At 47.9% G+C, this 20,902-nt stretch overlaps 1 long non-coding RNA gene across 1 annotated transcript in view; it reads right to left on the bottom strand.

Annotated features, from left to right (window-relative positions):
- Positions 1-20,902, bottom strand: part of LOC125942440 (uncharacterized) — a 104,606-nt gene that overhangs the window by 53,390 nt on the left and 30,314 nt on the right. The window lies entirely within an intron of this gene.

Below are 20,902 nucleotides of genomic sequence, written 5' to 3'. Positions count from 1 at the left end.
CTTTGAAAATTATTATCTATAAACTGGTTCAGTCCTGAGAATTCGTGCCAAGTGGATACGCCTGCGAACTCAGCGGCTATAATTCGTAGATTGAAAGATGTGCCGTAAAATAATAATGAAAAAGTTGATTAGCGTAATTTGGAAATTCTTCAATTAGGCGTTTTGTTTTCTCGTGGAAGTAATGACCGCCTCATCGAGTAGTTTAGATGAAGGTTTATTATATAATTGTGCAATCTGCAACTGGCAATTTTTAAAAAGTTGGTTCAGGTAAAATGAAACACCCTGTATATTTGCATACTAAATGACATCATAGAACCATATCGTACAAATCAAGGTAAGTGCATGTGCACCAGCGGAAAAATAGCAGCAGAGGCAATGGGCCGGATTACTGATGTTCCCGTGGGACAAACAAAGATTTCGGCCTTTAATTGCTTATTTACTGCAGCTGATTAAACCTCGAGAACGTGAGGCTGAAAGATACGGTACAATCAGTAAGTAAAAACAGATTTTTATTATATGGACACTTCAACCGGATTTCTGCCGTCGGCGTCGCCGTCACCGTGAGGTTCTGTATAGATTCCAAGGGCGACAAAATTGTCGCCGCGCGCCGTATGCGCGAGCGAAAGTGCGCGGGGGACGCGCGCTATAACGGACAGGGAACGCACGGCGGAAAGCAAACGCGACCATCGCGCGAAAGTCCGTGGGGGTATGGGAGGGAGGGAGGCGGGGCGACGCTGTGCTCTGGCACCAAAGGCGTATCTTGCAACCGGGCATAAGGGGAACTTGCCACTCAATCTCCCACGCGAAAGCAAGAAAGCGGGAAGACAGCGCGGGAGGGGGGGGGGGGGGGCGTTGCTTCTACTCTGGCAACAACTTCGTTCGTACTTTGCTCGGCTGTGGCCGTCGCCCGCACCGTCTCTTATCTCCACACGGCTCTGACCTTTGTATGCGCTGTGCATCCGCCGCTCACTTTCCTTTGAAGCGATAGACCACACGAACCTTGCCCGCTGCGGCGGCTGCGCTTCCTGCCAGCGTTTTGACAGTCGTTGTCGGCGGTCATTCAGTGTGATCTATTCATGTTTGCTTGTGCGCGCTGACACCACACTTGTTAATTCAGTTAGTAAGCGGATGTGTCCAAGTTTATGCAGCCGATAAAACTACTATCCCTACTCCGAATAGCTCTCTACTAATTTGCTATCGCCATTCATGCTTTTTTTTGTCTTACAGGCCGGGCCTGGTCATGCACACGCGGGCCCTAGCTATAGCTTAGTAATAAACGCCCGGGCCCGGGCTGTGTATTACGGGCCCGGGCCGGGCTCGGGCCGAAAAATCCGGCCCGTGCAGTGCTCTGGCTGGTACTACCCAGATGACGTTTTTCGCCGCCACCAGGCGCCGCTACTATACCTCAAACTCCAGCGCAAGACGCCCATAACTCTCCTTATTGAAAGCAATCTTTATGCATCTTTTTCTTCCCCTTTCGCATGTCTCGTCGAAAAAGTCTCTGCAAATGCAGTATTTCTGCTGCTGTTTGCCGTTCAGTGCTCAGTTCGCCGGGTCACAACGCTTCCTTTAGAAGCAGTTTTAGGGGGCGTTATATTCGATGTGCACATGAAATTTAAGCCTAGAAACTAAAAATTGTGCATGTCATGGCAATAGGTGGATAGCAAAATGACGATGTCGTCAGCTAGCGACTTCCGGTTTGAGGGTTAGGGCTTCTGGTGCTTCGTTCAGCCTTGTCAGCAGTTTCTACAGTGCGATTTCGTGCTGTTCGCGAAGAAAACACGCTTCAGCAACGTGATTATGGTTGGCTGCTCGGCATTAGGGTGCGCGAACTCTTCCATGAAAGGGGAAAAAATGTTTCGTTTTCCATGGAATGAAGCGCACAAGCGTAAATGGGCAGTTGCCGTCAAACAAGCGACCGCGAACGGCGAGCTGTGGATACTGAACGTAGGAGCCAGAATATGTGAAGATCATTTCGTCACAGGCAAGTGTTTTGGCGAATAACTTCGTCTACTAACGTTCTAGTACAAATACCCCCTTTTTAACAATCAGTTAAATGCACACAGGTGCACCCAGCAAGGATCCTCAGCACATTGATTATGTGCCGTCTTCATTCCGGTACAACGAAAAGGCAACAGGCTGGACGAAAGAGGGAGGAGAGGTAACGTCAAAATAATTCGTGCACTTTTCAGATACTTAAATCAGTGCTTTATCTCTACAGTTATACACGACATGCGTCTCTTGAGAAAAAACGGGAGACTGCGAAGGCACAGCAGCCGACGACATGGCGCGCGCTGGGCACCGCTGCAGATAAAACAGCGGACGAAGCGATCGACTGCACCGTTTGTTATGGGAAGCGTTACAAACAGTCACTTATTAGGTTGACTTACCACTTATTAAAAACTTAAGTTAGCGAACGTTTATTTGCGCTCGATAAACGTTTGCGCTTGATAAACGTTATATGACTATTTGACGCGACACAAACACGTTAGGGCATGAAATGCCTGCCACATAAAAATACACGACTCTAATAAGGACGCCAACATAAGTACGAAGAAGCGATAGCTCACGCCTACGTTTTGGAACTGCCCAGCGGTGCTTGCATCGTGGTTTTTCGCCAAAGTTCCGCAGTATATAAAAGAAAAAGCGCATGAAGCATGGGCATGAAGTGACGGCGGCATAGACGGCGTCGTCATGGTCTCGAGCCGGAAGTTGTAGCAGAATACGCCGTACCTCACAAACCCTTGCGACAACCGAGATTTTGCTATCCACCTACTGAGGCGGCGTTTCTACGATATTATGTAGTTACATTAGTTTTGCAAAGCAAAACTGTGCTGTCATTCAGTGCGTTTGCGTTTCGGAACTCTTCGGTCCGCTTTAGATCAACGCAAAAGATCGAGAAACTATATTACAAAATACTTAAATTCATTATGCTAAGCATCGTAATGAAACAAGAATTCGCGCTTTGATAGTTGCAGAAAACAGAACAGTAAATAGGGGACAGCAGTGAACGGCGAAAAAAGGCACCACAAATATTTGAAAAAAAAAAAATACTACATCGTTGGTGCGGTCTCTCTTCGGAAACAGTGGCTTGTACCACGTGTGTCAACTTTTATGAAAATGGGACTACAGCCATTTATTGATCGGCTTCGCTAAAGCATCACACGCCCCAATAGGGTTACTGTAGAGATTTATTGTGAGCACCTGCGTTTCTAGTTCTACGTGTACCATCGGAGTGCTATCGAGAGATGAAACTATTGTGTCCATGATGAGGTCCGGGGGCGGTTGGGAGACTAACCCTCAGTCCTCTCCTTCCTCAGACGGCGAGCAGTCCTTGCTTTCTGGCGGCGTCCTCGCCCATCCGGACGGCCCAGAGCTGCTCTTCTGGGTCCAAGCTGAGCAGCAAAGTCTCCCACTGCACGGCCATAGTTATGATGCGTGTAGTTATAGTGTTCTAGAATCCCAATATTCTAGTACACTGTAGTGTAGTGTTTGTGCGGTGGGTGTTGGTAGGTGAAGCTTTGGGACTAGGGTGGCTAGAAGGGGAGGTGTGAATACCGGCGGCGCAAGCGTGACCCCTCAGCGCACCGATGCCGCGGGGCGGCGCTGTTGACCGAGGCGCGGGAAGGCACGCAACCGAAATGAGCGCATCGCCAGCCTCGGGTATCGCGCGCTGTCTGCGAGCGTCATGGTACACGTCTTTATCATGAAATCAACGTTTTATCAGCCCACATCACTACTCCTGTAAGATTTTACGGGCCCAGTTCGCAATGCGTCGATAGATTGAAACGCGTCTTTTTTTTTTTTTTTTTCGTTGTCCTCCGGATCAGGATCATAGAGGCTGGGGGCTCTGGAATAATTTCGACCACTTCGGGTTCTTTAGCGCGCACTGACACCTTACAGCACACAGGTGCCTTGCATTTCGACTCCCTCAAAGTGCGACCGTAGTCGTCGAGGTCAGCAGTAATCACCCTATGCGTGCCCTACGTACGACCTGTAAACTGCAGTCATTACCCGATTACTTCTCGACGTACAAACCACTTTGTGCCAGCGCTTGTAGACGTGTAGCATGTCCTTTCGACGCTCAAATAAGCAATTTACTATGATTGCAGACAGCAACAGATCTGGTCATAAAATTGTTTATTTAAGTGAGGGAAACAACTATGGGAAAATTTGATCTACAACACGCAATATTTCAGTGCTTTTAGTTTATTCTCAGTGCCCTGCTGAATGACACGTTTAAGCAAAAAATGAATCCTTGTTACGCAATAAAAACGTACAACTGATGCTGTCAGGGCAGCAGAATGCTCTAGGCAACCAATTTTTTTCACATCACCAATTGATCAACTGCATAAACTCTGCCACAGCTTTGGCATGCAAACGAGTGAGTTTGTTTTCAATTAAGGGCATTGACCAGCTTGTAGAATGGTTCTAGCTGATAGATATAAAAGGCCCCCAAGGTCCCTTCTGTTTGTTCTTTAGATTCCACAATGGTTTCGTTGTGAAGCTGCCCAGCCAAGTAGATGCTACAGCTGGCAAGTCCATTCTCCAATGAAGAACACTACCATTTTGGTTAACACAACAGGCGCGGCATTTCATTCATTGCAAACTCTGCAGTCCAGTATCGAGCAATGTTTCGTTTAAACTTTTGCAGTGACCACAGTTCCAAAGGTCGCTTAAGCTCGATAATGAACAATTCTTCTGCGACTGGATTGGGCATTCCATCCCGCTGTATATTTACAGCCTCCACGTCTGCCGATGGGCATGCATTCCCCCGCCTTGTCAATAGACAAGCGCCGCTTCTCTTGTAAGATAATAATAATAATACTTTATTCGTACTCAGAGAGTCGAATATGTAGTCTAGGCATACAGGGTCATAGTAGGCGGAACTGCCTATACCAGAGTGGTTTGCGTGCCGAACCTGGGACCCGTGGAGTGTGTGAGACATCTCTTCTTTTTCTTTCTTTCGTCAGAGTCCTGCTAATGTATTTTGGCAAGTTCGGAAGTACTGTGGGCACGGCATCTTCTGAGAGGGCAGGAATGCGACGTGGTATCAAGACTGCAGTTCCATTAATAAAGTCGCGAACGATAAACCTAACGAAAAAACAAAAAAAAAACAAAAAAAACAAAAAAAAAAAAACAGGCGGTGGTGATTAGATTGAGCTAGCGTGAAAGGCCTCGTGAATAATACTAGGATGGCAATTGGCAATGCCACGACGACGCTGTGCAACACGCTATGTATCGCGAGAAACACCACAAAACCGGCGACGAGACCAAAACTGACGGCGAAGGCACGGAGGCGAGGCAAGCCGGCAGGCCGGCGCGGCTATGCTTCCCGCGCCGCGAGCGGTAGCGCCATATTTCCCCTGGTGGCATCGGTGCGCAAGGGGGTCACGCGCGCCTCAAGGAAAGCGCCGCCGGTATTCACACCTCCCCTTCTAGCCACCCTATTTGGGACATGCCCAGATGATGTGATCGAGGTCAGCCCGGGCCTCGCAGGCTTTGCAGCAGTGTTGCCAGGTCCGAAGAGGCGGCGTAGCCAAAATCTTGAGAAGTTGTAGCCCAAATGTAACCAAACAGTAAAAAAGTCCAAAATATTTCGTAGCCAAATATAGCCATTCCTATTTTCAATTTTATTTGTGTATACATTTTCACATTCGACTATGGCAATCCATTTTTGCACAACAATCGTAACAAAATGTCCGTGTCACCGTGTGGGTCGGCCCTTGACATCAATAACAGCGACATCATGCTTGCGCAGACCACTTTTTGATTGGCCCCGGAAGCTCTTGAGTTCCAGCAAATCGCTGCAGAGGGCGAAATCAGTGCTGTTATTTTATGACAGATAGTACTAAGTTTAACTTTTTTGTTATATACAGTAATATTAACTACGACATCTGCTTTTTAGCTGTCGTGAACACAAAATAATGTTCAGCGTCAGCGATCTCTCACGTTATCTCTGCCTACGGCGTTGAAGTTCAGGTGTCCAGCGATCTGCGACGGCGACGTGCTCACAGCTTCCTTTTTGATAAGCTAAAACAAGTGTGTGGCGCTATGATATCTCGCGTTATTTGTCTCATTGTCCTATCTTGGTTTCTCATTTTTGTGTTTTTGTTTTTCAGTTAGCCTGGCCCGGATTAGCTCGGACACACACTACTTATATAGTGTTAATTAACATCAACCTGGCCGCCATCTTAGGTCTCCAGCATGCCAAGAACATGCGTTAAGAAAAGGGACATGCAACAGATGCCACTCACTGTCTGAATCGGTGGAAGCGCAGCTTTAAAAGATTACTGCGCAAACGGGCACACCAGTGTAAGAAGCGCGCAGTCGTTTTCTGCGACGAGCACGCCCAGAACTAACTAGCTCTAAATGGTAAAAGCAGCGATGGCGCACAAAGAGCAATGGTAAACAACAAATTAATAACAGTGGTAATGCTGTGAAAATTGATTACTGTCAAAAAGCAAACCATGTTGATGGCTAATGTTTTCGAATATAGGGGCCCCTAAAGTTTGGGGCCCCTAAAGTTTGGGGCCCCTAAAGTTTGGGGCCCCTAAAGTTTGGGGCCCCTAAAGTTTGGGGCCCCATAGAGCTTTGCGGGTGTTAGCGTTGGGGCATAAATATTAAAATAAAATATACCATTTTATGATACTAAGAGTAATTTAGATTTTCACGTTTAAGTACAATTTAGAACTTATTATATTAGCAGGAAGCAACTTGTTGCGCTTAGTTTTGAGTAACCAACTTTACGTGCCTTTCCCCAGCCAACTCAATCCGCGTTAGGCCTACGAGCCATGAAATCGATAAGTGAATTCGGAATCACCGGCGTCTAATGAATCAATATTCATTACACATGTTAGTTGAGAGGAAGCGATAACCGCAATCACTTCTAGCTTACGAACTTAACGCGTTACCACGAATCAAGCCCAGTTTCGTGCTAGGTTAGAGCCGTCGCTTCGATGAGCGCCGTCATGTTTGCTGACGAAAGCTTTTGGGGCAGCTTTGGGGGCTCCCGCTAAATCGATGAAATGGCGTGCCCGACGCAAAACCCAAACACAGTTTCCGTCTTTCGCATGCGCAGTGGCTTCGACGCTATTTCTTTGGGGCCCCACTACATTTGAGGCCCCTATTCTAAAACTCTAATCATTGCTGGTGTTTGACGTGCCAAAACCACAATATGATTGGGAGGCATGACGCAGTGGGGGACTCCGAAATAATTTTGGCCACCTCGGTTTCTTTAACGTACACCGAAGTACACGGGTGTTCCTGCATTTCGCCTTGATTGAAATGCGGCCGCCGTGGCCGGGTATCAAACACGCGTCCTCGAGGCAGCAGCACGACACCTCACAAGCTAAGCTAACACGGTGGGTGAAGTTCATGCGACGTGGTGCACTGATGTCATCGTGGCGAACATTTTTCGATTTTAACAGAATGAGAATCTGCATCCACGACGTTACGGGCAAACCATCTAGAAGTAAAAGCAACAGAACCCACCTTTGGCTCGGGGTCTTGCTCCCATTCTTTTTTATACGTTCTCGCATAGTTGGCCCACTTCCCCATGTTTGGATCCTCCTCTCTGAGGAGGATCCGATCTTACATCCAGCCTTTCGAAATGAATCTCGAATCTAAGCCCGAGGAAAAATTCATCTAGCAGGAAAAGGAAAATGGCAGTAAAGCTTCGCGCCAGAAACGTGGAGTAGGTTGAAAGCTGTGCCCGGCGCGATACTTCATCCGGAAGACAGGGCCATGAACACACTGGAGCGTGCCATCCACACGTGCTTCCCTTCTTTCATTTCGGCGCCACGATCGCCCGACGGCCCCGACCCGATTTTATTGCTCTCCCTACCTGAGCACAGCGATGTTAGTACGCTATACTGTGAAAAACCCACTACTCCCAGGTTCATCCCGATGCCCGGGGATCGGGTGCATAACGGTCAAGCGGAGTGCAAGTTTAAGTGCATCAAAGATCAAAGCCACCGGCTCAGACAACGGCGCATAGAGGGAAGATAAGGGGAGTGGGGGTCATTTCGTGCACGCACACAGGCCCAGCCACGCGGCCTGCTCAGCCAGCAAAAACAGCCTTTGAGATTTGCTTCTACCCGATCAGAGCCACCTCTGGAGCGTCGATTAGGGCACACTTATAGCCCAAACACAGCCAAGTCGTAGATTTTCAGTAGCCCAAATATAGCCACATAGCCAACTCGTGCAAGCCGACGCCAAAAAATTTTTCCCGTAGCCCAATTTGGCTATATATAGCCAAACCTGGCAACACTGCTTTGCAGAGCGGGGAGTATGCGGGGACAGCACGGGGTTTGGGAAAGTTCGCGACTGAAAGACTGAATTTATTCAGTGTTTGGTGTGCTGGGGGGGGGGGGGGGGGGTAGCGTAAGTGCGGCAGCGGAGGAGGATTTCTCTGAATGTGCACCATTCGGTCACGCGCGTTACCGCGATGCAGAACAGAGGGTTCGTCCGGATCGGAAGACGCAGGAGAAGGATGATGCGCCCGGTGTGCGAGAGCTCGAGTGCTATCAAGGTGACAACAAATGCAGGGGACCATTCCCAACACATGACACATTCGTTCATCAGACTACCCTTGGATTATGTTCTGAATCGCAAGCAATTGATTAAACTGACACTCATTAATGGGAAGATGACGTGGCACAGCAAAAATTCCACTCGAGACAAGTGCAGCCTTAGAAGCATGTGGGTTAACTATTCGATTACAAACATTCTTAAATACTAGCTATGTGCAATTTGTGCCATGCTTCTGCAAATTATTATGCCGAAGCATTGTTGTTCTGCCAGCTATTCAAAGGCATTCCGCGGCTGCCACCATCACTTTAGCAGAGGCGTCGGCGCTCTCGGTAACCACCGCCCAGACAGGCGTTCCGAGAGGACCGAGGACACGCGCGACACTCCTCCAAAAGGGTGACACTGCTAATTCTTTCTGCTTTGGCTAGTTCATTTCGTTCTAGTGTAAAAGACTGGAAACAGTGTCAACAAACGACAGGAAAGCAAACAGCATCCCCCGCACTTCCGTCTACCAACACTGTGCACTGACAGCAATGGGTGGCGCCAGCGAGCCACGAAATAGCGGCGTTTACATGAATGCGACAAGTCGTGCATCCATTCATTTAACCGGTCTTAGAGCGCTAAGAAAGTGTATCGCGTTGATGCGACCAGAGAGACCAATTAGAGACGTCACACGGGGCATGTATAATCGCTGGCGTATCCCATTGAGGAAGAGACAACTGTGCTTCGCCTCCATTCACTAGCGGAACGCAAACCGCTGGAGAGAGGTTCCAGTTTGTTTCGGATGCGCCAAATGTAAAAACGCTATCGCATTGTAAGTACCGTGATGCGCTAGCGAATGCGACGCGCTACTGTCGCGACTGTTGTCCACCCCCGATCGCGCTACGCCGAGTGAAAGCAAGCTGCACATTGGACGAGCCCTCGTCCCTTTTCTGGAGCACGCAGCCGGCGCTCGTTACCGATTGGCTGACACGAGCTCTATAGCACGTATACGCTGCGTTGCACAGAGTTTGACATCATTACGCTTCTCCTACAACACAACAGAGAAGGATCGCGTGCTGCGCCACGTATCCGTACAATCGACACAAATGCTGCGCCTAGTAGGCGTTGTGATAATACATGATGCGATAGCAGCGCCTTTAGTGCGATAGCCGCTGTATGGACACTTAAAATGCATTTCCGCTGTCCGCGTGATTTTCTGTATAACGAACAAGTGCGATAACATCGTGGCCGCGCGCCGGCTGCTGTGTGCGAGTGAAAGGTGCGGTGGTGAGCCGAGCTACAGTGACCGAGCTAGAGTGACCTAAAATACTGGGTCACACTAGCCGAGCAGCTCACCCACGCACGCTTTCTCTGGCACCCACAGCATACGGCTCCCGGCCATGATGTTATCGCACTTGGACTGTCGACGGAACGTGCGTCGCTGTGACGTTACGGAAATGTGCCTGTTGCGTCCAGATAATTGATATCGCAATAAAAAGGAAACACCCTCTTGTATCTTTGATATTGCCCACGTGTCGATTGTCATCAAAGCGGCTGTGCACTTTATCTCGTATCTCGGTTTTCTCAGACGAAGGCCGTGCCAAGGCCAAAACGTAAGCAAGTAAACGTGTATTTTTCGCATGTGCGCTCCTTCTCATTAAATTATATATATGTATAAACGGGTCATGTTTGCCTATTTCGATTGAAATTAACTGTGTTGTTCCTCAGACGTGCCAACTAGAGCGCCAGCAATGGGCACGTTGGTTGCGCGCCATTGTCAAGCATTGAAGCAGCTGGTAGGCAGCGAAGCGTCGTGGGAGTATCGTACGTGCTTCTCTTACTTTTATGTCTAACTGCTCTAAGATACAGCGTGTTCAATTCCATGAAGATGCAGAAGCCGGACAGCTTGGTAAAGCCATTCCTCTTAATCATCCGTCCCTCAAGTGAGGCGGCTACTTCGAGGATCGACGGGAACTGCCTTCTATGTAGAAGCTCGTCGCCGAACCACGCCTAGCGCAACTTGCGGGTTACTCAATCGATGCATGGTAGGCATGCATTTCGAGAAAGCGTACAGGCTCCCTTTATTTCTCGAGCCTATTTCTTTACACAGCCTTTATCGATCAGGGAGTCAAAATAATCCAAATAGATCAAGATCAAATCGTGGTTTTGGCACGTAAAACCCAAGAAATAAATTAAACTTCGTTACCCATTCAACCGTTGGTAACAACCCGAGAGGCGCATACACCTGCCAGCTAGATGACGTCCAGTGAAACGTCATCTAGCTGGCACCTGCCGACCGCACATACGCGGCGCAGATGCTTTTAATAAACGCAAACGATGTACAGCGACGAAATTCTGACTTAAAACGCCAAATCTGCACTGTATGCAAGGCGTTATGCAGAGTTCAGTTTCAGCGTAACAACAAGTATAGTTTTTAAAAGTCTTATTGGCCGGTCATTACACTACTTAACACATTGTTGATTGACAAAATATATGAAGATGCTTTTTGTCCAATATAAGCTTCCATTTAAAAATGTCTATCGACAGCAGCGAAAACAAATGTCTCCCACGCCCCGAGATGCACCCATACACAAGCCGGGGAATGGCAGTTCTATTGTGGTCACCGACATGAAAAGTCATTTGGCTGCATGCATCTTCTCCGTGCAGCCAAGTGCGCCGCTGTGCGATGCTGGCGTCGGCTCCGCTTCGTGGTGACCGCCTGTTCCGTTGGTATAAGGACGCCATCTTTCCATGGCGCGATTCTCGGGCGCGAAGAAAAAGCAGCTTCTAAACTCAAAAAGCTATCAAAACAGCACAGCAGTAGTGGGGCATGCGCAAGCAATCTGGAATAGGTGTTTGTTATATATTCCTTCAAGTTTGCTTGCCTGCCACTTTCGACCTAGATGTTACGGCCGTCTTGTTCTTGCTTTTCCGCTTGGTGTTGCGCGCGTTGAGCAGCTCTCGCGGCGGCACGCCGAGACTGCTTGTCCCCGACGGCGGCCACCAAAGTGGCCAACTCGCCACGGGGGCCGGCACCAGCGCCGTCTGCTGCACCGCGAGTGGCGTTGGGTGGGGAGTCCAGCAGGCTGGATTTGCCACCCGCGGTCGGTCGTCTCGCGTTGGATGTTGACGTCCCGTGGGAAAACATGCCAACCGGTGCCATCGTTTCCAGCACCAGGCGGCTTACCAGAGAGCAGAATCATCGTCATTGCCACTGATTGTCCCAAAAGGCGCTCTCCTGCAACTGAACGTAGGAGGCGGACACGATGGACAGCATGGTGGCTGCCAACAGGGCGACGGTTCAGCCGCAATCCGCAACGTCCTCCTCGCACGACGTTGGTTACAGGCACTCCAGATGGGGCATCGCGTAGTCGTTGCTGGCAGCCAATCCGGCGCGAATGATATTCCACTGCGCCGTGGTTGTCAGAAGCGTAGCTCTTGCTAAACGGTCGAGCTTGGCGATGGCTCAGGGTGACCTCGTTGCGCTGGAGGTCGGCAGCAATGAGGTTGCTGTTACATGTAGACAGAAGAAAGGGACCGAGACCCGAGCTCACAGCGAACACCAATACAAGTGATGCATTGCTTCATCTCCCAAACTCCCCAGCCCTGCTCTCCACTCCGCCAACTGCTCACAGCAGTAGGTGGCGCTACAGCTACGGCAACATAACACTATCACAGTTGCCCCGCCGCTTAGATCGAACTTCGAAGGCGACGATGCGTCTGGCACATGACAGGAACTGCTTGCCTCGGTAGGCGGACACGTCGCCGCCGACGCTGGCGCATCCATTGATGTGGCATTGGTTCGAGCTGCGCATACGTTGTGAGCCGATGAACAGCCGGTAGAGGCGGGAAGGATCGTCGGGCCTCGTCCTCGGGGGCAGCAACGAGGTGAAGAGCACCCCGAGTCGGATGGGTTCTTAGGCGGGCCCTCGTTCAAGCGCCACGTGTCCTTGAGCAGTGACTCGTGGGAGCTTCCGGCAAGCAGAGTGGTGACTAGAGACCGGATTTTAGGCAACTGCCTTATTTTTTTGTTCCTTGCGCTCCTATCGCCCCACTGTGATATATGAGCATGAATTATGAGTTTAAGAAGGGCTTTTATAGTGTTTTTATAGTGCCTATAAATGCCTGTTGTCAATATCGGCGCCTATATGAACACTATTTACTCTGAAGTTTCGCTTTCCAGTTCAGTTAGAGATGATGATGTGTGGTGTTTTATGGCGCAAGGGCCAGTTATGGCCAAAGAGCGCCATGTCAGTGTTTGTGAGTGTGCAGTGGAGCGATGAATTCTGAGAAGTAGATGAAGCGTGGCTGTAAAGGGGCCTAAAAATAATCGCTGTAAAGTGCGTAAAATATAAAGGTACTAAAATCATGGAAATGACTAATGAGGTGTATTATGAAGGGAAGAATGCGTTGAGAAAGAGTTCAGTTAGAGAGTGTTATTCATGTTACCTAGCACCATTGACTGTTAGGAACTGTATGGGGTTTAACCTAGTCCTCTAGTTCAAGCAACTCCTGAAAAACAACCGCTAGCAGCAGTGAAATGGGAGGCGCCGGCCAGAATACGCCGCCGCGCTGACATGGCGTGAGCGGTTGGCGAATGCGATACCGCGGAAGGCCGTCAGGGGAAAGGAGAGTGAAGATCAAAAGAAGAAAGGAAAATGTGATGCGCCTGCGGCTTTTGTTTTGTTCGTAATTTAGTTTTTAAGGTGTTCACCACCGTCAAGCGTTCCTTCTCAGCGTACAAGATCATTCTTAGCGACAATAGGCACAATTTTGAAAATCTGGACATGCTGGTAGTTTGCCATTGCTTCCACAGTCTTCGCAGCGATTCTTAGACTACGTTCCGCGTGCCCTCTAAACAGATTTTTTCAAACATGTGCACTTCGAATTGGGCGGAAGGGTATTTGGCAGTGTTGGGACGTTTTGCCTGTACAATTTGGATAATGTCATTGTATATGAGAAAATTGCCAGACTTGTACCTAACAGTCCTCAAGTAAGAACATACTATTTCTTAATAAATCGTAGTCTCTCTGGCATTCATTATTTATCTGTTTTTGTTGTGTCTTAATTGCGTCAGGGAGACATAAAGTAGCGTTTTTTTTAATCAGTATTCCCAACTTTCAAGTATTCTTTTTCATGCCTGTTTCACTATATGCGACGCTCGAGTACAGTGGCTGTTGAACATGAATATGAGCAGTGTGCTTGTACAATTAAGCCAATGGATCGTGATTAGTCCAGCAGTGTTATGGGGCAATTGCACGGCTATGTTCAACTGTTGGCGTCCTTGTGCCATCATACGCAATAACATTTCTGGATTTTTTTTGTCGTAGATACAGGTCGCGCATGCCTACGTTTTAAATAATTGGCATTTATTTAAATATTTATTGTGCCTATATTTGCGACGTTAGAGGCCTAAAACGTTGTTTTGCCCGCTTATTTTTGGTGCTTAAAACGCGCTTTATTAATGCCTAAAGATCCAGTCTCTAGTGATGACGTTGCGAATGGTCGCTGGCGAGATTGTCCTTTCCTCCAATAGGCATTCGAGCACGCGGAGGAAACGTCATCGTCTCTCCTCCAGCCGGATGCCACGCACATCTACTGACGTGGATTTCTCCGATTTCGACAGTGGAAGAAAGTGGGAAAGAAAATTTACGGGGAACTAGATTTTTTTTACCACATTATCGTAATGGAAGTGACAGAAATATCCACGTGCGAACAAAACAGGACACTGGAAAAAACATTCCTCCTAGTGAAAATTGGAGAGATGAAGAGAAGGAGAAGGGCGTCGACAAAGAACGGGAACGCTGCATTCTACAAAATTAAAAATTCATACGTCGGAATTTCATCATTAGTCGTTTTCATGGGACAATAAATGGTGTCCCACACGTAGATTAGAAATCTCCATAACAAAATTACGCTGTCGCATCCCACCATTATATTTTTACCTATACAGGTCTGGTCTGGCACCATCCTACCTGCCAGGAACGTGAAAGCATTGACGACTTTCTACTAGCATGCCGTCGGTTTAGAAATCAGAGGACGAAATTCGAATTTTCATTCCGAAAATTGGGCATTTTTTTAACTGCGCAAGATATCCTGTCCTTCGAGTCTTCTTCATTGGGCTTTAGCCATAGGAGCATCTGCGTGGCCATTTGCGACTACCTCTGTGACGCAAGAAGGCTAGCTAGCATGTTAATTCTGGAAATAAAAAATTGATGGTTCATTAAATCACGGATTCTAATACAAAAAAAAAACACAAATGTTGCTGTTATGTTATTTCTATACCTGCCAGGTAAACCTATTTCCGAATTATTATAAACGTTATGCCTCAACCTCGTTTACGTTTTTCTCTCTCCCCCTTCCCTTTACTCGCGGCCTTCTTGGCCAATCCCCCGTAGTGGGTAAGCACCACATGTGAGGAACAAGCAAGTAAAGCAAGCTGTTAGAAACCGGACTTTCTTCCGTGTGCGCGGCGTTTTCAACTGTCTCATTGCACACTGACGTCAGAATACATTATTTGGCCAAGAGGAAATTTGGGTTCGTTTCTGTGAGAAGTGTTGTGTCGGCGGAGGCAGGCGGGGGGGCCCGGCGTCCGGAGAGCGCGCGGCTCGCCGACACGGGAGGGTAGGGAACGCTGCTGGCTCACGGCAAACCCAAACGCAGACTGGGCCGACCAGCGGCCGTTTATTCCTCGAAGACTCGCCCCAACAGATGTCATCCTCCGATTGGTTCCGCACTCGCACGTGAGCGGACGTGCTGCGACAGCTGGCCGAACTAGCGCGTAACATATTCAAACATCATTGCGCTAGCTCCCACAGAGGGCACATTACCACAAGAAGCTGTCTGTGCTTTCACGCTCCCTTTGTTCTAGATGCAAGAAGGGGCCAACAGAAATGTAACCGAAGACAGCAGAGTGCGTCACATGCCGCTAGCTTCATTCGAGAAATATATGCTCAATATCCGGCAAATGTATAGCAACAACTACATATTGATTGCATAATTTATATTCCGAATTAAAAAAAATTACGGCACTACTGATCTCACAATGACCGTCGATGGTAATGCGAATAGCATTGGAGTAATGTAGTGACAGACCGTATATGAATCAGGTTTATTGAACATGCCTGTGTAGTGGTAATTTTGAGGCTTTTGTTGATTCGGCTATATGCCACACACTCCGATAATCGTCCCACTTTGCTATGGCGCTCGCTTGCCATGAGCATGACGTCATGATGACGATTGCATGACGCCGACGCAGTGACGATGGAGTGACGATGACGGAATGAAATCGATGCCACAACAAAGGTGGAACAACGACGAATGCATGACGACAACGATATTTTGATTCGTAAATTATGCGATGGTGTAACGACAACCGCCTGACGACGACGACGACATGACGATGACTGCGTGGCGACGATGACAGGACTTCGAAGGTGTGACGAGTACCGGATGAAGAAGACGGAATGACGAAGACCATGGCGATGACGATGGTATGAAACGGATGCACGATAGCGCCTGTCTGACAACGACTGGCGCGAAAACGGCGGCATAATCACGATTGAATGAAGAACAAAGAACGACGATGGATCGAAAATGGTGGTGAAAGAACAGCGTGACAACGATGGCTTGATAACGGTATGACGACCATGGCTGACGACCACACAATGACAGATATCAAAGTTACAATGACGACGATATAACGACCGCGACGACATCACGACGGCGATATGACAACGAATGCATGACGACTATTGTATGAAGACGACGTAATGACGAGGAGGACAAGACAAGGACATGAGGATAATTCGACGACGACGAGTGTATGATGACAATGGCGTAACGACGACTGTATCATGAAGCCTGTATGACGACGATGGGATGACCACGACGGTCTGACAACGGATCCGTGATAGCGACTGTCTCGCGATGACGGCACGACAAGGGTGTCATATAATCACGTTGAGTGACGACAGTATGATTACAATAGGAAGACGAATATTGACGCATATGGAACGACAGCTAGACGACGACGTCATGCCCCCCCCCCCCTCCCCCGCTCCTTCAATGTCATTACCAGAGTCCTGTTACCCAAACCATTTATGGTTGCTTTTGAGTTGCCTCTACATTTTCCTTTAAAATGTTACTGTAGCTTAAACCTAACTGCATCATGGTTGACGCGGATTTGCACGGCTTTTCTTCATAATTTGGCTTTATTTCTGAAAATCCGGGCAATAGGAAAACAAGCGCATTAGAAGCACCAACGGCGGCTCCCTCATCTGTATTTTTTTCACTTCAACATGTTATTTTGATTTCCAGTGTGAACACCATGCACAGACATTTCAATGTGTACACAGGACAAAATTTATGATATCTTGAAAGAGAAAGAGGTAGCCAACTAACAATTATTTCTAATGATACGGATAGCCTATGTCCAGAGAATCAATATGTTGCTGTATGTTCACCTCGCCACAAATTGCTTTGCGCACTTTTTTGACACTGAAAAAGACCTGCAGACTTCACTGACCCCTTCGGCAGAGTCTTTTATCAACGGTGTGTGAAATGCACGTGAATGATATGTGTCTCAGCATTGCTTCTCTTTCCTGTAGGTAATGCTAGCGACCCATGAAAAAAAATTACAACCTTTATTGGGGATGGAAACATCGCAACGCGCATGCAGAGGTCATAAATATATATAATTACCTTGTAACCGAAGTGAGACCAAGCCGGATTTACTCGAAATCAGAATCAATAGCAGTCATGCGCAGTAGAGCCTCTACTAGGACTAGGAAAAAAGAGGCTGCAGTTTTTCCGGAAACGCGAAAGCGAAGCATAATTACACGAAAAAGATTCTTCCCGTATAAATCTGCGTAAGAGCTGCACCCCCAACTTGAAAGTAAATATTTTTTTAAATCCAACCGAGAAGCAATCGCGTTCGGCACGATTCCGATCGCGCTCCACTGCGAATTTTCTCGCGCAGCGTACTTTCGCGCGTAGCAAGTATATATATAAAAAAAGTCGGTTACAACTTAAGACAGGAGAGGCGCCCCGCCCTGACCACTGAAGCTCAGCAGCCGATTTCCACCGCGACTAAAGAAATAGTCCCGCTGACGCTACTCGGCCCAGCTCGAAGCACGGGCTGCCATGTCCTTCGTCGGCAGGGTCACGGGCCGTCCTGCTCATGACGTCAGTCTAGAATGCGCGCCCAATGGTGGATGTAATGCCGTTGCCCTCTAAAGTTGTACACGACTATGGATGGCGAGAGGAGGCGATAGCGGAGGTTTACGGTGGATTTCATGCTCGTAGTTGGAAAAATTCGATAAAATGGCCCGGTCCGTTGTAAGGCTCGTCAAAATTGCGGCAGAAAAGTGCGGCCCTCACATGACTCTGTACGTTGGTTATATCGCCTACATAAATTATAGTAACATTTACTCACTCATTAAAAGAACTAACATCGTACAATGCACAAACGATGTAAGCCTGTAAATATCCCGCTGGATGACCACGAGCAGTCGCTATCACAACGCTGGCATTATGATGAACGCCGTAAGCGGGGGCAAACGGTTCCTACAGCCACGCGATTCACCACGACTCCAAAAATTAGAGTCATCATCATCATCGGCACATTTTATGTCCGCTACAGGACGGCCTCTTCAGCGATCTCCATTTACCCCTGTCTCTCAACGTAGGTTAGGCGATCTGCAACACTTGGGGCACCGAAAAACAGCCTAAGAAGGAAGACAGCGCGCATGAAGTTAGCAGTCATCCCTGCTCGCCCTTGATCATTGACCCCCCCCCCAATGATTACCAACAATTGGACACGGCACGCGGGCCGCGTAATCGTCAACCGTATACAGTAATTTGCAGCTGCGGCAAGGCTAGATGAGAAGACGCGTGCTCTCCTCCCCAGGCGCGCATTTTATCACGTGACCTCCAACTAACCCGAATATTGAGCGCGCGGGAAGATAATGTCCATAAGTGTCACGGCTCAGCGTTACGGGCTTTTTCTCGCACCCGTAGTGTATGGGTCGCTCACTCATATGACTTTTGGACTTTTACCGAATATCACGGCGACGACGACAGCGAAAATTTGCCTGGGGTGTCGATACAATTACTGTCGCAATAAAAAGAGAAATAGAAAACAGGCGTCGAGCACCAACGACAAAAGCAGTACTGGGCACCTCGCTTATCGGTACTTCGCCAGAACCCGTCTGACGCAGAAAAGGAAGCATATTTTCCACCGTATAAGCACCAGCGCACGCGAAGCACACGCGAAGGGAACAGCCATCTCGGATGGCCCAAGCTTGAACTCGGTGCAAAATGAAGCCGTGACCCACATATGTATGGCAGAGGCCGGAAAAGTAGGAGTTGAGGACCCGTGTGTTCTAGCTGCTAGGCGAAAGAAGACTCCACGCCGCTATCAAGAAGGTTCCCCAGCTGACGTGATTCCATCAGCCAGTGACGTGTACCACCTCAGGTTCTATGAAGTAATTGACGCAGTGCTGTCTTCGTTAAACAACAGGTATCACCCTGATATGTGGCAGCATAAGTCCCACATTGAGCAGCTTGCCATAGGGAAGGAATACGAAGCATATATAACATAGTTTTACGGTGAAAACCTTGCACTGGGATGCCTGATCTTGCACAGAGATACGCTGATTGACATTTTAAGCCAGCAATGGTCAGCATCATTGCACACATTTGGGGACGTCGTGCACATGTTTAGGGCGAACACCTGCGAAAAATTTTGCGGAAAGGGCCAAGCTAAAAAAATTGCGTTGGCCATGCCGGTCTCGTCGACCGCATCCGAGAGGTCTTTTTTTGCCTTCGGCGACTGAAAATGTACGTGCGGTCGACGACTGGACAAGCCCGTTTGAACCACCTGGCAATTTTGCACGCCCACAAAGAACTCTCCCGCAAAATCAATTTGAATAAGATTGTCGACGACTTCATTTCCATATCAAGTACCCGAATGAACACTTTTTCAATGCTAGCGAAATCATTGCATCAGACAACGAACTGACGTCTTTAATAGGAGCAAATCGCCTGGCTTAGAAAACAACGCAAAAAGTTATACAAAAGAACGAAAACAGCGCAAGCAAAGCGAGGGCATTTGGGTAAAAAAAAGACGCGTGGTTGCGCTATCTGTAAAACTCCCTAGTCTATCTGTGCATTTCGCTTAATTTTTATTTGTCGTATGCTGCGTTTGCCGCTCAATAACACAATCCACGCTGTTCCTATATTTGCTATCGAGTCCTTTCGCGCTTTTGAGATATCGCTGTCCTATTTATTTGTTAATATATTTATTTATTTGGGCACCTGATAATTTTTACTCTATAATCCTTTGTTCTGCCTCCGGAAAATAAACGAAACTAGTGGCATAAGGAATGCTTTGACATGTAATGAAACTGGCGTTATGGAATCACATTATACTTGTTCAGTTGTGTTCAGAAATTGTTATATATCGTTTAATATTTGTACAAGTTACGTCTTATGTTCTCAATAACTGACCTTCTTTCTTGATTGTACATTTCTTGATTGTATATTTTGTATGAAATCTTTTACAAGGCGTCACATTGCTTTTTCATAGATGTGTACTGGTGCTACTAAATGTATGCATCTCTCTAACTTGTTTAACTGAATGCGCTTGTCGCATGGCTCAACCAAGAGACGCCAGTCTCTGGGCGGTGCAAGGGGACTCAGGCTGTAGAACTGAATTGTGTCCTACTCTGAGGTCTCTCAAATACTCATAAGCTTGTCACTTCAGTCCACCCCCGGAGAAATGAAACCTTTCCGCCTCTGCTGTTCATGGTGGCTTATTGGCATCCCCTTGGAAACTGGGTGGTGGCAAATAGTCAGCTAGCCTACTTGAGTTAACCAGATCCAGTTACATACAGCATATGAAACTGCTCCATGTCGGGATACTTGGTGAAATCTAGCGCAACTGCGATGCAATGTCGGCACGTATCGACGCTACGCGGCGCGCATGTTACATCGCGCGACAAATGTCACGATACGATGCTCCATGATTATTTAATGGCATTACATTTAAAACGGGATGTTGACAGTCACCTTGTAGAACTACCTATGCTGGATGAATGAATGGATGGATGGATGAGGCTGAACCCTTTAAATTGGGCTGGGGCACACGCCACCTAGTCGTGACTAGGTGGCAACTGCTACATGGCGTGCCACCTGGTGTATTAATATGTATCTATAATACAAAGTGTGCACGTAACTATGCTACGCGGCGCGCTTCTAGCATCACATGACAGAGGCACGCTACGATGTCAATGAAGATTGTAATCATTGAATTATTGGCATGCCCTTTGAAACAAAGTACTGAGTAACCTACCCAGCTTGTGATGATTATGATTATTTACTGGCA

The sequence above is a fragment of the Dermacentor silvarum genome, chromosome 1 (genome assembly GCF_013339745.2).
Source record: "Dermacentor silvarum isolate Dsil-2018 chromosome 1, BIME_Dsil_1.4, whole genome shotgun sequence".
NCBI lineage: Eukaryota > Metazoa > Arthropoda > Arachnida > Ixodida > Ixodidae > Dermacentor > Dermacentor silvarum.
Note: the sequence above shows the minus strand (reverse complement) of the source record. Positions and strands in the feature narration are given on the sequence as shown.